General features: G+C 38.8%; 2 long non-coding RNA genes across 2 annotated transcripts in view; both read left to right on the forward strand.

Moving 5' to 3' along the window:
• LOC148115140 (uncharacterized) overlaps window positions 1–15,028 on the forward strand; it is a 16,855-nt gene extending 1,827 nt beyond the window's left edge. The window contains exon 2 of the long non-coding RNA XR_015732234.1: window positions 14,876–15,028. This is a non-coding gene — a long non-coding RNA (uncharacterized LOC148115140). The remainder of the gene's footprint in view (window positions 1–14,875) is intronic.
• Window positions 6,921–12,848, forward strand: LOC148115141 (uncharacterized). Its single transcript, XR_015732233.1, has 3 exons — window positions 6,921–8,896; window positions 9,214–9,377; window positions 12,337–12,848. It is a non-coding gene; the product is annotated as an uncharacterized LOC148115141 (long non-coding RNA).
• Window positions 15,029–15,561: the final 533 nt, after the last annotated feature.

Below are 15,561 nucleotides of genomic sequence, written 5' to 3' on the forward strand. Positions count from 1 at the left end.
AGCATTAGCTGGCAAAATATATATTGCCCTGAAACAACACAGGTAGTCCTCACTTATTGATCTCGATTGGAACCAGCAGCTCCATGGTGCGGTCACAAAATGTCACATGACCACACTGGCTTAAAACATCCGTTTCGGCTGCAGTCGTTAGCAAATCAGCACGGATCATTTAGCTTGATGTCACACAATCATGACTTGCAATTTCCTGCTGGCTTCCCCATTGAATTTTATTTATTGGAGGCTGGCTGTGAAGATTGCAAATGGTGATCATGTGACTTTGGGATGCTGTGACCATCATAAATGTGCACCAGTTGCCAAGCAACTGAATTGGGATCAGGTGACTTCCAAAATATTACGACAGCTTCAACTTTGAACTTCTTTGGCAGAAGAGGTTGTAGAAAAAATGGTTTTAAAAGCCTCTGACAATCCCAGCTGAGCCGCACGATCATCAGAGGCTTTTTTTTTTACTTTTAAAAGCAATTTTTCGGCCGAAGAGATTGTAGAAAAAATGCTTTTAAAAGTAAAAAAAAAAAAAGTTGGCCACGCCCACCCAGTCACATTATTCCCCCCCCACCAAGCCACGCCCACAGAACCGGTAGTAAGAAATTTTACATTTCACCACTGGGTTACCTGATCATTTTTTGCCACCTTCTATCAAGCAAAGTCAATGGGGAAACCAGATTCACTTAACAACCATGTTACTAACTTAACAACTACAGTGATTCACCTAACAAATGCGGCAAGACAAGTTGTAAAATGGGGCAAAAGTCACTTAACAACTATCTTGCTTAGCAACGAACATTTTGTCATCGTAAATTGAGGACTAGCTGTCTATGGCTTTGAAGCCACCAGTTGAGCATCCTAGATTAGAGAATGAGAAACAACTAAAAGAACATATTGTTAAAATGTAGAGCAGCTTCACATTCATATATGTTCAAGTTTGTACTTTCTTTTAAAGAATGGACTTCTAATTGAGCAGTTTGTAAGTTTCTTTTAAAATACGGACTTCTAATGGAGCAGTTTGTGCTTTCTTTTAAAGTACAGACTTCTAATGGAGCAGGCTGTGTCTTATGGGATCATTTGTAGAACTGTTTGATTAAATGTGGACCTTCAGAAATTGTTCCTTGAGGAACTTCTCTGATGATCACGTGGCTCAGCTGGGATCGTAGATCTGATGATCCCAACTGAGTTGCCTGATTGTCAGAGGCTTCTAAAAGTATTTTTTTCTGCAACCTCTTCGGCCAAAGAGGTTGTAGAAAAAATGCTTTTAAAAGTAAAAAAAAAAAAAAAAAGTTGGCCACGCCCACCCATCACATTACCACCACCACCAAACCACGCCCACAGAACTGGTAGTAACAAATTTTAGATTTCACCCCGGGGGAGGGCATGATGTGAGGGAGGATATCAAAAGAGTCAAGATGGCAATTGCAGTATTGGAGTCCAAGCTCTGGCCTTTTACGCAAGGTCAGTGTATCTATCAAAGGAGTGAAACATTCAGCCAGTTCGGTCTAGTACTTAAAGTACCAGACTAGAGACTGTAAGATCGTGAGTTGTAGTCCTGCTTTAGCCATGAAAGCCAATTCGGTGACCTTGGGCCAGTCACTCTCTCTCTCTCAGCCCAAGCCACTTCACAGGGTTGTTGTTGTTGTGGGGAAAATAGGAGGACAAAGGAATATTAGATATGTTTGCTGCCTTGAGTTATTTGTAAAAATAATAAAGATTAGATATAAATAAATAAACCTTGACTCCCCTTTGAAAACATTGTTGGCAATGATAAAGTCAAAGATAGAACTGCCATCCCACTGTTCTAACCAAAAAGATAATAGTCTGAGATTAATTGGTACTGTGCAAAAGACAACAATAAGAATATTTTCAAATCATGGTATCTAAAATATTCAGATTTTTTTTTTAAACAGGTTACACAGTTCTTACAATCTTTTAATCAATTCCACATGGATGCAGAAAACAATTTTGTCATGATCATGGTATAGGCCCGTGATGGTGAACATATGGCACGCGTGCCACAGGTGGCATGCAGCGCCCTCTCTGTAGGCATATGAGCCATTGCCCCAGTTCATCTCCACTGTGCATGCACACACACCTCCCACCAGCCAGCTGGTTGTCGGATCTCTGCCATGAATGAGCGGGGGGCAGGGCACATGCGGGGGGCTGCATGTGCATGTGCGGGGGGTGGGACGCATGTGGGGGGCATGCATGCATGCATGGAGGCATGTGCGGGGACTGCACATACATGCATGGGGGTGGGGCGCATGCGTAGGGGCTGTGCACGCATTGCATTTTGGGGGTTCGGGCACGCACATGTGCTTTGGGCACTCGGTTCAGAAAAAGTTAGCCATCACTGGTATAGGCAGTCCTCAATTTACAACCATAACCAAGCCTGGAATTATAGCAATTAATCATGCCAGTTGTTAAACAGGTCTTCACATAACTGACCGAATTTGATATTTTTGTGACAGCGTTAAAGCAATCACCATGGTCATTAAGCTAATCTGTGGTTTTTAAGTAAATCTCTTCCCTGCCAAGGACATTATTTTCTTGGAAACCGGAAATAAACATTGGTTTCCTGCCAAAAAAAAATAATAATAATCGCAAATTGTAAGTCATGTGACCACAGGATGCTGCAAATGGCTGTAAATGCATAAATATATATCTGCAGCGGCAAGAGTCATACGATGGCACCTAACCATCACTAGAATTTGGTGGCTTGCCAAAATACTGCATGGCGCCTTGTTTTTATTTCAGAACCAATATACTACCAAGTCAAAACAGCACAAATATCAGAAGGGTAACATTTAGCTGCTAACAAGGGAAGATGCTAAGTAATTGTTTTCCATCTCTTAAATATGTCAGAAGGTAAATTACTAGCAATTTAGTCAGTACAAGCGACAGGATTTCTTCATGCTAAGATGAATAACATGAGAGTTTCACAGATATCAGCAGTAGTCATAGTGTGCCATTATCTGGGATTCTCATTAAAAAATATTAAGCAAATAATGAATGGTGTTACGTTCATGAGAAATGATGTACAATTCCTTATTATTCTTTAATGTTCTTATCTGATTTATATTCTACCTTTTCTTCAAAAAAATCAAGGCAATTTAAATGAAAATCTTCATCCATTTTATTATTATGAGGTTGGTTTGGCCCACAAACTGGACTATTTCATGACCCTCACGAGATATAGCGGAAATCCCAGGCTCCATTATGATCATAAGTTGAGGACTACCTGTATTTGAGATGTTCCAATATCTGAGGGGTTGCCACAAAGGAGAGAGGGACAACCTATTTTCCAAAGCATCTAAAGGCAGGACAAGAAGCAATGGAGGGAAACTAATCAAGGAGAGAACCTACAAGGAGAGAATAAGGAGAAACTTCCTGACAGTTAGAACAATTGATCAATGGAACAGCTTGTCTTCAGAAATGATGGGTGCTTAAGAGGTTTTTAAGCAGAGACTGAACTAGTATAGTGTCTCCTGCTTGAGCAAGGGGTTAGACTGGAAGACCTCCAAGGTGCTTTCCAACTCTGTTATTCTGTTATTCTATTATCTTGTGCACCATGTCCGGCACACCTTGAGCTGCTTTCAGTTTAGAAAATTTATTTCCAAAGCCTGCCAAACTGCCCTAGGAACCACAACATCTGGGAGGAAGTTCAACATTATCCAGAGAGAAAGAAATATGAATTTCCCTGGAATGTTTTATATATAGATCAACAAATTTTGTACATCTCTATTATAAGTCTATAGGACACAGGTTGGATTGAGGGGAAAAAAATTCACCTAGTTCAGGGATGGCTAACCTTTTTGTTGTCGCGTGCCAAAAATGCGCGCATGCACCCACACCCATAATGCAATGTGCGTGTGACCCCCACATTTCCCCCACCCCCCCACATGTGCATGCAACCCCCGTGCTCCCCCCGCCCCTGCGCATGTGCGTGTAACCCCCACACTCCCCCCCACGCATGCGTGTGTGACCCCCCCACACTCCCCCCATGCATGTGTCCCACCCGCCGATGCCCATTTTTGGCTTCCAAGTTGGTGCAGGTGCCCCGTTTTGGGCCTGGAAGGCCTCCTGCGCCAATCTGGAAGCCAAGACGGGGCTCAGGGGCGCTGCGCAAGACCCCAAAATGCAATGCGAGTGCCCCCATATGCATGTGCATGCGCATCCCCTGCATGTGCCCCACCCCTGCGTATGTGTGGCAGAGATCCGAGGACCAGCTGGCTGGTGGGAGGCACGCGCGCATGCCTGGAAGAGCTGGACTGGGGTGACGGCTGGTGTGCCATAGGTTCACCATCATGGACCTAGTTGATTTCCATGATAAAAGGTTGTTTTGAAATTAGTCTTTATCTAGTCCTAGTCCAAAATCTTAACCATTAAATTATAAAGACATTTGGAATAAAACAGAAGGAACTCTTCCCTCTGAATTGATTTTTCACGGTTATACTTCACATGCCTCTTCTAAATATTTATTTACAGTAAATATAAAGAATTATTCCTCTGGTTGGTCTATATTGAACATTGGTATAGCCTTTCTGCATAATTCAGACACTACATCTCTTTTATAAACTATTTGTACATGGAATTATAAGGCTATTATTATACATTAGGGAATGAAAAATATTTCCTTAATATTAATTAATATTAATATTAATTAATATTAACAATTAATTTAGCTCTAAATAAAAGTGCCATGTTTAATTTGGATTGTATGACCAAATATTGAATGGATTAGTAAATTATAGAATTTTCAAATAATTTTAACTTTTTGGCAATGAATGCTGCATCATACTAACTTTACTCTGCTTATTGGAAGAGTTTATATTTCTGTCATAAAGAAAAAGAACTTTACTTCAAAAGAGATGAGTGTTAAATTATCCAAATCTTTTCCTACCAGATGGAAATTAATTCAGCAAATAATAAAAATCCAGAGGGGGTGAGTCCACACATACCAGATTTGGACACCAAGTTAGTTATTCCTCATCTTCAGTCACAGAAAACCAGAAAGAAGAAAGAGACTTAACAATATGCTTATCTCTAAAGCAGCACTGTATATTTGAATACTTGAATACTTCATAACAGCTGTTACATGGGTAACAGTGGGTTAAACTGCCTTTAAATTTTCCATCTAAAGCTTTTGTTGAAAAAATGCTTTTAAAAACCTCTGACGATCCTTGCCCCCCCCCCCGCCCATGCCCAGCTGAACCGCATGATCATCAGAGGCTTTTTTTTTACTTTTAAAAGCATTTTTTCTACAACCTCTTTTAAAAATATTTTTTTAAAAAGCCTCTGATGATTGCATGGCTCAGCTGGGCATGGGGGAGGGCAGGGATTTTTGCTACCAGTTCTCCAAACCACCCGCCTCCATCGCTACCGGATCGGGCGATCCAGTCCAAACCGGGAGCATTTCACCCCGGTATATATACACATGCATACACTGTACATATTTTCTATCACAAATGGAAATATTTGCGAGTGTATTTGGTTTGATTGTTTTCCATTGGTTAGAATATTTTAAAGACCCCCTTCTCTCACAGAAAGGTATTTTCTACATTCAGTGTCAAAGGCCCCATCATAATGGGCATGTACAGGAAGGCTAGTGGTATCATGCAATGCAGTAAAGAGGATGCTACATGATTTATATTATTTCTTTAGTGACATTTCTTAAATACTATTATTATGGCTTATACTGGTTGTCTGTGGCAGGTCCAGTGGTGGGTTGTTCCTGGTTCGCCTCGGTTCAGGCAAACCGGTAATGGCGGTGGTGGAAGGCTCCGCCCACCCACCAGATATCACCAAAAATGCTCTGCGCATATGCACAAGCTTCTGCACATGCACAGAAGTGCCGGGCACCCGCACGCTACTGATAGCAAACCGGTAGCGCCAGGATTTGAAACCCACTACTGGGCAAGTCCCCTTGTATTAAACACTAATGTCTTCGCCATATATCCCTAGCTTTGAGATGTCCCACTCCAATGAATTACCTGGAACAATTTAGATACCTTTTGGTCATATACCTTTCTTTGTTTAGACCTTTCCAAACTTGTTTTTGTAACAAGTTTTAGTATCTCTCTCTCTCTCTATCTATCTCTCTCCCCCTCCCTCCTTCCCCCCTCTCTCTTCTATCTATCTATCTTTCTATCTATCTTTCTATCTATCTTTCTATCTATCTTTCTATCTATCAACTATCTAACTATCTAGCTATTATCTAATTCCCACCTTTATTATTTTTACAAATAAGTCAAGGAGGTGAACAGATCTAACATAGCTTCCTCCTTTTTATTTTCCCCACAACAACCATCCTATGAGGTGGGCTACCTGAGAGGGACTGGCCCAAGGTCACCTAGCTGGCTTTCATAGGTAAGGTAGAACTAGAATTCACAGTTTCCCACTGCTCCCCTTTTTAAGAAAAAAAGATATAGATTTAGTTTGGATTATTGTCATATTAATTTCTCTTAGCCATTCTCAAAGCCATTCTCAAAGCCAAGTAACAAGTTATGAATTAAGAAACATTACCAAACTTGTTTAGACATTCTTGTGCTGCTTGCCTTACCCAAATGTGTACAATCAGTTTCATATCCACCAACTTTATTGATGACCAAAATAACGAAGCATGTGGAATAGCACATGCTCAGTTGATCTTCAGGTAATAAGTCCTTTGCTTCCTATTCATGAACCAAGAAGAGGAAGATAGAATCTAAATGAAAAAGCCAATCCTCTGAATGATTTTGCCTTAAGGGTGTCTTTGCCATATCAGACCTAACAATCCCAATTTCCTGATCTATTGGAGCAGTATACCACTCAAAGCCATCTCAATAAGCCTCTCACTTTTCAGGAACATTAAATAAATTGGCTTAAAGTTAGCCAAAGCTTTCTTAAGATTAATTTGAATAGAGTAAGGCAAGGAAGGGGGACTCTGTCTTTGATATCCCTAACAGGAAATGAATGAATACTCTTGAATACTCTTTTCAAGCATCTTCCTTTTTTTAACTCTCTGTATATGAACCCTTAGGAAAATTTCCTTGGTGTCTTGGATGGCAATAATGTCTGGATTTAGTCTGAGACTACAGTGCATATGATAACAATGCTGATTTTTAATGGTAATTTGTCTATTGGGAGGAAGGATTTCATCAAGAGAAATAAGTTAATGGAGATGAATAAACATGCTTTTCAACTTCACAAATCAAATTTGAGAGCTCATTTACTTGAAGGACACTTCTTTCCAAATTTATGCCACATGGATCGTTAATTAGTTGCTTTCAGAATTGAACATTGGGATATTGCTTTCCAAGGTAAGGCTTTCAAAATTGCTTCTTCTCTCCTTCCATTCTAACCAAACTTTCACTGAATAAATGTGGCAGTGGAGAATGGCATTGTGATGTCACAAATCTTCACATTTATTCCAGCATATTGTTCTTGAGCTTTTATATCAAGATAAGTGCCAGGACCAAATTGTTATGTTATTGTTTTCTTAAAAAATAATAATAATAATGCACCCTAATGTGTTTAGATGTAGTGATTTGACACTATAGCAGAGGAAGGCATTGCACAGCTTGAGAATTATGTGTAGGCTATGGGATATATTTGTGTGGCATCTCCCATCACTTGGGTGCAGCTGTTTGGCAGAAAACAAACCCAATGCAATCCATAGCCATCAAAAGACTGCCTAGCTAGATCTCATATAATATGAGAGTGATTCACTAACATAAGTCAGTATCAAGTCTTAATTATCATATTGTTATATTTTCTCTAGGAAAATCTGTCCTCCACCTGGTTATTTAAATTTTCCAATGGTGCACCCACTGTTACTGTTACCTTGCTTCGGGTTGCCTTCCTTCCACCCCCCCACCCACCCCCCCGCTTTCCCCCCCCCCCACTTTCCCAGAAATGCAGAGATTTTCAGAGAGGTAAGTCTTAGCATAAGGTGTTGAAAATATGATACAGTGGTATCTTGGTACTCAATGTTAATTGGTTCCAGGAGACTTGAAGATTACCAAAAATGATGAGTACCAAACAATTTTTTCCCATAAGGAATAATGTAGTAAGTCACAAAATAGCCAACACTGACAAATTCTAGCTTGTGCGTTGAGTACCAAACAAAGGATCAATATGGGGACAAAATTTCCACATCATTGAGTACCAAATCCGATGAGTTTCAAAGCAGTTGTGTATCAAGGTACCACTGTAATTTGAGCTTGATAATTTGTGCCTTGAGCACTGGAACAACTCGATATATTTTGCATTTTTACATACTTTGATCTAGATTCATTGAACTGTATTTTTTTTTTCCACTTAGGTAGTTAAAATGTATGGGCTGCCTACAAAATGTCTTCTAGACAATTACATGTTCATGATTGGCAATCTTTTGGGAACTGTTCATGAGTTTTCTGTATTCTTAGAGAGCATTAAATGCAGTCTGCTATCATTAGGCCTAAAACAGAAGATCTTTACTAATAATCTGGAAGCAGTGCTATGTAGCAGGCAGGAAGGAATTCAACATTATTATTTTATCACTGCTTCTTCAATTAAGGATTACAATGCTGCTGTTTAACCATTTAAATAACCAGAGCCTATTTAGAAGATATGTTCATCTAAACAGGAAGTCAGCCTCCAACAGAACATGAACTTAGTTTTCTGGCCATGAAAAATGCATAAACTATTGGAGCATATTGCAGTTGGTTCAAAGAAATAAATTGCATTACTTGATGAAGAAAGCTTTTACAGTGATTTAGCATTATTTTGGTAGTTCATAGTTTGCATGACTTTTTATACAGAATCTGAAAAATGTGCTCTGGATATTTAAGGGCTCTCCTGCCTCTTGAATGAACCTGTTTTATGACTGAGGACATTTTTGGAGGCTCTGCTTTGCATTTCACCCAATGTAAGTATAACTGGCAGAGATACGGGACACATGTTTTTCAGTGGCAAAGTCCTAAATTTAGAACTTCTTTCTAAAGGTTAGATTCTTTCTTTAATGCCTTTTAGAAAGCTGAGTTTTGTTGTTTGGCCAGATTGTCAAAGTGTTTAAATTTTACTTGGTAATGCCAGACCTTTCCAATTTCCAGATTTTGGAACAAATCCCAGAATAAATCCAATGTATCTGGAAGCACTAGATGAGATAGAAGCTGATTTATTATTCGGCTTATCTGTTTTATTTTTACCTTAAATGGTATTTTTATGAAACTGATTATATTTTAGTGCAAACCACCGTTGGGCCCTTTGTTGATTAAAATGTGATATAGGAATGCAAGAAGAAATGAAGAAAGAAATTGATATCACTGGTCAGTGATATCATTACAACACATTCCTAGAGGGCTGGGCATGCTTCAGAAATGGTTCAGAGACAAGTGCTCCAATCTCATGTAAGAACTAGAAGAGTATCTCTCTGTTATTCATTAAAGTAGTCCATTGTATTTCATGCTTCCTTATAAGAGAGGGAGGGAGGGAGGGAGGGAGGGAGGGAGAGAGAGAGAGAGAGAGAGAGAGAGAGAGAGAGAGAGAGAGAGAGAGAGAGATCAGTATTTTATTGGATTCCTGAGAGTATTGCCTTCTTTTTTTTTTCAGCTTGATGGAAAAGCCTGAAAAATTGAGGATTTTTTAACAAATGGTAGAAAGCTCCAAAATTATTCTTCTGAATTGTTTTACAGTGCTATATATACGTATGGAGAAGACTCCTTTGACTCCTTTGACTCCTTTGATTCTGTAGACCAGTTGTGCCCAATTTGGTAACTTTAAGACCTGGGGACTTCAACTCCCAGAATTTTCTAGAATGGGGAATTCTAGGAGTTGAAGTCCACAAGTCTTAAAGTTGCTAAGGTTGGACACACCTGCTATAGATCATACTCTCAAATAAAAGAGTATAGAATTATGTTTTAATTCTATAATTGTTTTACCATCATTTTTATGTAAAATAGTTTATTTAAGACAATCCAATTGTTGAATTTATATTCAGCAGAGCAGATGTCTTGTTTGTATACATATGTATTTCTCTCAGCTACTGACAGTTCCATCTTCCTTGCCTTTAATCTGTTTTTATTCATTTCTTAAAAACAAAGGGCATGGACAACTGTAAAAGAAAGCCTTTGTTGTGTAAACAGAAAGATTTGGAACTGTTAATAGACAATAACCAAATCTTAGATGCATTTTTGGTAATATTTTTCTCATATTTTATACCTGGCGTTTATATCTCATTTACCCATTGAAAGAAATCATACATGTGTTTCTGTTTTTTTTTTTTTTAATAACAGTTTAATATTTTAAAATGTCTCCTTTTTGCCACATAGTCAAATCATTTATCTGTTTTGATTGCAGAGGTTTAGATTACATAAACATGTGTAGACCGGGAGATAAGTACCTTTTTAAAAACCAACCTGACACAACCTAATCCAAAGCTGAGCACCTTTAATTTCTGCTGATTTCTGTTCGAGAAATATGCTTAAATTCCGTTTAAAATCAGCAGGAGCTCGCTGTACAAAACATTGGCTGAGCTGAACTCCAAGTATTACGTTAAGAGCTAAATTCTGCTAAAATGTGCTTTTATGCATCATTTTGAAATAAGTATCACTCTGTCTGCCAAAATAATAATAAAAAAACCCACCCAGAAACATAAAAATTAAACCAGATGTCATTGAAGCAACGTAAAACTTAAATTCAAGTTTGAAAATAGCATATTTGATCATCTGTCTGGAAAGAATAAGTGAGACAAGGAGGAAAGAGGAAAAATAACAAGGGTTTTGTGTCAATTTTCACAAGCTAAAACATATCATCCTTTGCCAGGGATGTTTTTAGCCTGCAGACTTTTCACTTCTAGGAAGCTGAGAAAGGGATTTATCTGGCTGTATTCTCCTGCTTGTCCAAGAAATCCTATGCAAAGCCAGACAGCCTTCTCATTTCAATGTATCTCTCTTCCATCTTCCATGGCTTGTTTCTTGGATCTGTACTTGGCCAGCATTTGCTCCACAGGAAAAAAAAAGAAAAGGGATAAATAGCCCAAATCGGTCTCATTCACCTTATTCCTTTCTCTGTTGAAATTTATAATTGAGCCATTATGGCAGGGTTATCCAATCTTGGCAACTTGAAGATTTGTGGACTTCAACTTCCAGAATTCTCCAGGAACCATGGCTGGTTGGGAAATTCTAGGAGTTGAAGTCCACAAGTTTTAAAGTTGCCAAGATCGGGCACCCCTGTATTGTGGAATGCAGATATGGGGAAACGGAGTTGGGAGACTCTCCTTAGACCTGGAGGTTGGCTGGATGATTCTCTTAAAACTAGACTAGAAAGCAAAAAAACTTCAGTGTGAATGTGGTAGCTGACAAGTCTATAAGTGTTAGGCCTCCTACAATGATGGATTCAAGCTAAGCAAGAACTTTCAGGAGCTACTTCCCAAAGACCTACCAAAACCTAATTACATCATTCAGCATAGAAACCAAGATGAACGCATTCCTCGGGAGTTACACAATAACCACCAACCTCAATTGTTGCTAATGGGATTTATGCATCCTGCTTTGAAAGCCCAACCTTTTAGACCAGGGGTCTCCAACCTTGGCAACTTTAAGACTTATAGACTTCAACTCTCAGAATTCGTCAGCCAGCTTTGCTGGCTGAGGAATTCTGGGAGTTGAAGTCCATAAGTCTTAAAGTTGCTAAGACTGGAGACCCCTGCTTTAGACTGTGTAAACATGAGGAAACTGTGACTTCCATCTGGGGGAGGAAGAGAGAGGAGAAGGGAAAGAGCAAATGCACAATTAAAATGCCATGTCTTTTGGATCAATAAGAATTGATTTAAAAATAAACACCAGCTTAATCTATTAAGGTTGGGCCAAATAACCCTTTTGTTAAAAAAGACTGAGAAAATGACGCCTACCCTTTTTTGTTTCATGTCACCCAGAAAGGTTCAGAAGGAAGAGGGGAAGACGCCACAGCCCTCAGCGACAAAGTGCAAATGTTCAGTAATTATTTCCCCTCCTTTTTCAAAGAGTATCGCTTGCCAAAAAATCTCTAATTGTTTATTGAATTATTTGTGAATAAACTCTCTTAACATGAGTCCATTAATTAATTTTAATGAATCAGATGAATGTCTCAAGCTTTCCCCAATTATGTTTGCTCTAATCAGGAAAGTTTTGAGGCACATCAGTTGGGGTTGTCACCAGCTGAGCAAATATCTCTGTCTTCCTATTTTCAAAAGTAAAGAAGGGACTTTTCACCATCTATGGTGGACATGAGATAAAACAAAAAAAAAAATAGTTGGAGTATGAATCACATTTTTAATACAGAAAATTTTGAAAATGGAGATAAAAATGAAACCAGAACTTTTCCTTTTAGGTCTAATGGAAAAAGAACTGGAGAAAAAAATTGAAACTTTGTTATTATCTATGTTGACAGGAGCAAGACTATTATATGTACAAAAATGGAAGGACACATCGATTCCTACTATGGACAAATGGTGGCAGAAGTTGATGGAGCTGGCTGAAATGGCAAAATTGACTACTTTGATTAAAGAAAAGAACATAAGTGCTTTTGTTTCCACTTGGAGATCACTTCTGAACTTTGTGCTTAAAGTAGAAAAGAATGAAATTTTGATTTTGGGTTTAACCAAGTAGATTGATAGATCTTTAAAGGAATGGCTGGTTCATATTATTATGAAAAAGCAAAAAGTTTGATGTTAATGCTTTATTTTACTGCAACAGAGTCGGAAGTCAATGTTTCTTTTTCTTTTCTTTTTTTCTTATCCTTCCTCACTTCTCTTCCCCCTTTTCCTCCCAACTGCTTTTCTATTTACTTTTCTATTTTGTATTTTATAATATTTTATAACTCAGTAAAAATGTTAAACAGTGTCTTCCTATTTATAGTGGGCCAAAATTGTAAGGTTCCCCCCCATCTTGCCTGAGGAGTTCTAAGATGAGCTATATATATATATATAAAACCCTACCTCTTCAAAAGTATTAAATAAGAAAAACTGTCAAGTGGAGAAAACCTTTAAAATTAGAATTAAAAGGTAAAGGTAAAGGTTCCCTTTGCACATATGTGCTAATTGTTCCCGACTCTAGGGGGTGGTGCTCATCTCCGTTTCAAAGCCGAAGAGCCAGCGCTGTCCGAAGATGTTTCCGAGGTCATGTGGCCGGCATGACTAAATGCCAGAGGCACACGGAATGCTGTTACCTTCCCACCAAAGGTGGTCCCTATTTTTCTACTTGCATTTTTACGTGCTTTCGAACTGCTAGGTTGGCATAAGCTGGGACAAGTAACGGGATCTCACCCCGTTATGCAGCACTAGGGATTCAAACCGCTGAACTAGAATTAGAGGTCTTCTAATTCCACTTCAAGAAAGAGGTGTCTAATTTCACAGATCATGCTAAATTATGATGTTGTTTGCTTGTAAATGCATCCATTCATAGCCACAAAGGCCCCAACATGATGCTCATTGTGAGATCACAATGCAAGGTCTCAGACAATCCTGCTCAGCCCAACTCACCTCACAGAGATTGTTGTGAGGAAAATAAGACGAGGTAGGAGCATTAGTATGTTCACCACCTTGAGTTGTATATGTAAAACAAAAGGTGGGATAAAAATCTAAAGAACAACAAAAATAGTTCTTTTATACCTGCAATACAATGTCACACACAGCTATATAAAATCATTATAGCACATACTTGTTCCTTTTGAGACCTGTTTGTTATGTTTTAATGCAGGGCTACTTGAGCCACTTTTTCAAGGTCTGCCATTCATACCATCTCCTAGAACAGTGATGGCTAACCTTTTTGCCATTGCGTGCCAAAAGCGGGGGGGCATGGGGGGTTTGTGCACGTGCATGCCCACACCCATAATTCAATGCACTACGCACCCCCACACATGCACGCATGACTCCCCTCGCTCCCCCCACTTTTGGCATGTGATGGCATAGTGGAGCCCTTAGGCCCATTTTTCACCCTCCCCAGGCTCCAGAGGCTTTTTAGGAGCCTGGCTAGGGCGAAAACTGCCTTCCCCACTGCCCCAGAGGCTGGAAACAACCTGTTTCCCGATTTCTGGTGGGCCTGGAAGGGCCAAAAATCAGGTGGCCGGCGCACGCATGTGTGCTGGAGCTGAGCTAGGGCAACTCTCAAGTGCCTGCAGATACAGCTCCACGTGCCATTGTGGCACACGTGCCATAGGTTCGCCATCACAGTCCTAGAACAATAGATCAGATATATTATGAGGAAGAACACAAAAGTCAATCACTAATTAGCAAAAATTCAATGGGTTTGAGCTGCGTCAAAAAAAAGTCAAGATGGCAGACTTGATTTCATGACTGAAATCCTGCCGCTATGTGCATATATCTGTGTTGTCAACACATGTAAAAAGGGCAAGACATCAATTGTATGGACATAATTGTCACCTTGACTTTCTTGAATTGATCTTCTTTGACCATCCCTGCTTTTGTAGCATCCAACGTTTCAGAACTGAATTAAAATCTACCCTAAAATAGGAGTATGTAGATACAAGTAATACTCTGATTCCAAGCTCTAGTAACTCCATCTCATTCTGAAGGCTCTTGTGCTCCTAAGACTAAAAATACAATGTGCTTCAGATGAATACTTTATGCTTAGAATTAGCAATCACAGGGCAATCAAAGTAGAACATGGTATATCAAAATTGTCCAATTATTATTATTTTATCAATGAGGAATAATTGGGGTTTTCTTTTCACAGAGTAAAAAGAAAAGCATCTGCAGCTAGGTAATAATTTAATACTATGGATGATGGGTTATTAAACTTCTTGAACTGATATGACTGTCCTTTTTTGTTCCATTAAAAGTGGTAATTGGTTACTCCTAACTATATGACATGATCCCAAGAGGCATTTGATTCTTGCTTTTCTTTGATAGGATTACCTTAAATTCAGAATGTGGAGATTGAAGAACCTCACTCACCTTATAAAGGGTAAATCAATTTGAACAAAATATGTTTCACATTTGAAATATTTCTAACTCAAAATGTTCTGTCCCAAGTTTGAATAAAGTCTGTCTAACCTTCCTAAATGTAGATTGAGTTCAGAACATCTTATTGTTCATTGAAGAAGTCCTCCCAATGAATTTAAGTTTGGATAGGCGTTCACACTAAATAGAAAACTAATGATATTTGGATTCTATTTTACTTTTTCAAAAGTGCATTAGTCAGCCGGTAACCCATGATGACTCTTTAACCAGTCTTTCATTTCAAACCTGCATGAACAAAGAGCTCTTTAAAAAACCACAATGAATGTATATTGAGAAGGATATGGATTTCTTATGGAGATAGAACACTGAATAAACGAGCAGAGAAATAATTGGTAGTGAAAAGGATAACTAGGCATGATGAGGCGCTGCTTTTCAAACACTTAAGAGGTATTCATTTATTTCTGCTAATCACAGACAGACCTCGTACCCAACAAGTTTTCTACTTTAAAATCAAGTTGTTTTTAAAAGTTCCTAAAGAGTAAAAATGCAGCTGTTTTCATATCAAAGTTTCATTGTATAGACTTCCATTGGAAAGCATGCAGAATTACTAGACAATGCCTAGGGCAGTGTTGGCA

The sequence above is a fragment of the Pantherophis guttatus genome, chromosome 2 (assembly GCF_059756535.1).
Source record: "Pantherophis guttatus breed Tessera chromosome 2, ASM5975653v1, whole genome shotgun sequence".
Taxonomy (NCBI): Eukaryota; Metazoa; Chordata; class Lepidosauria; order Squamata; family Colubridae; genus Pantherophis; species Pantherophis guttatus.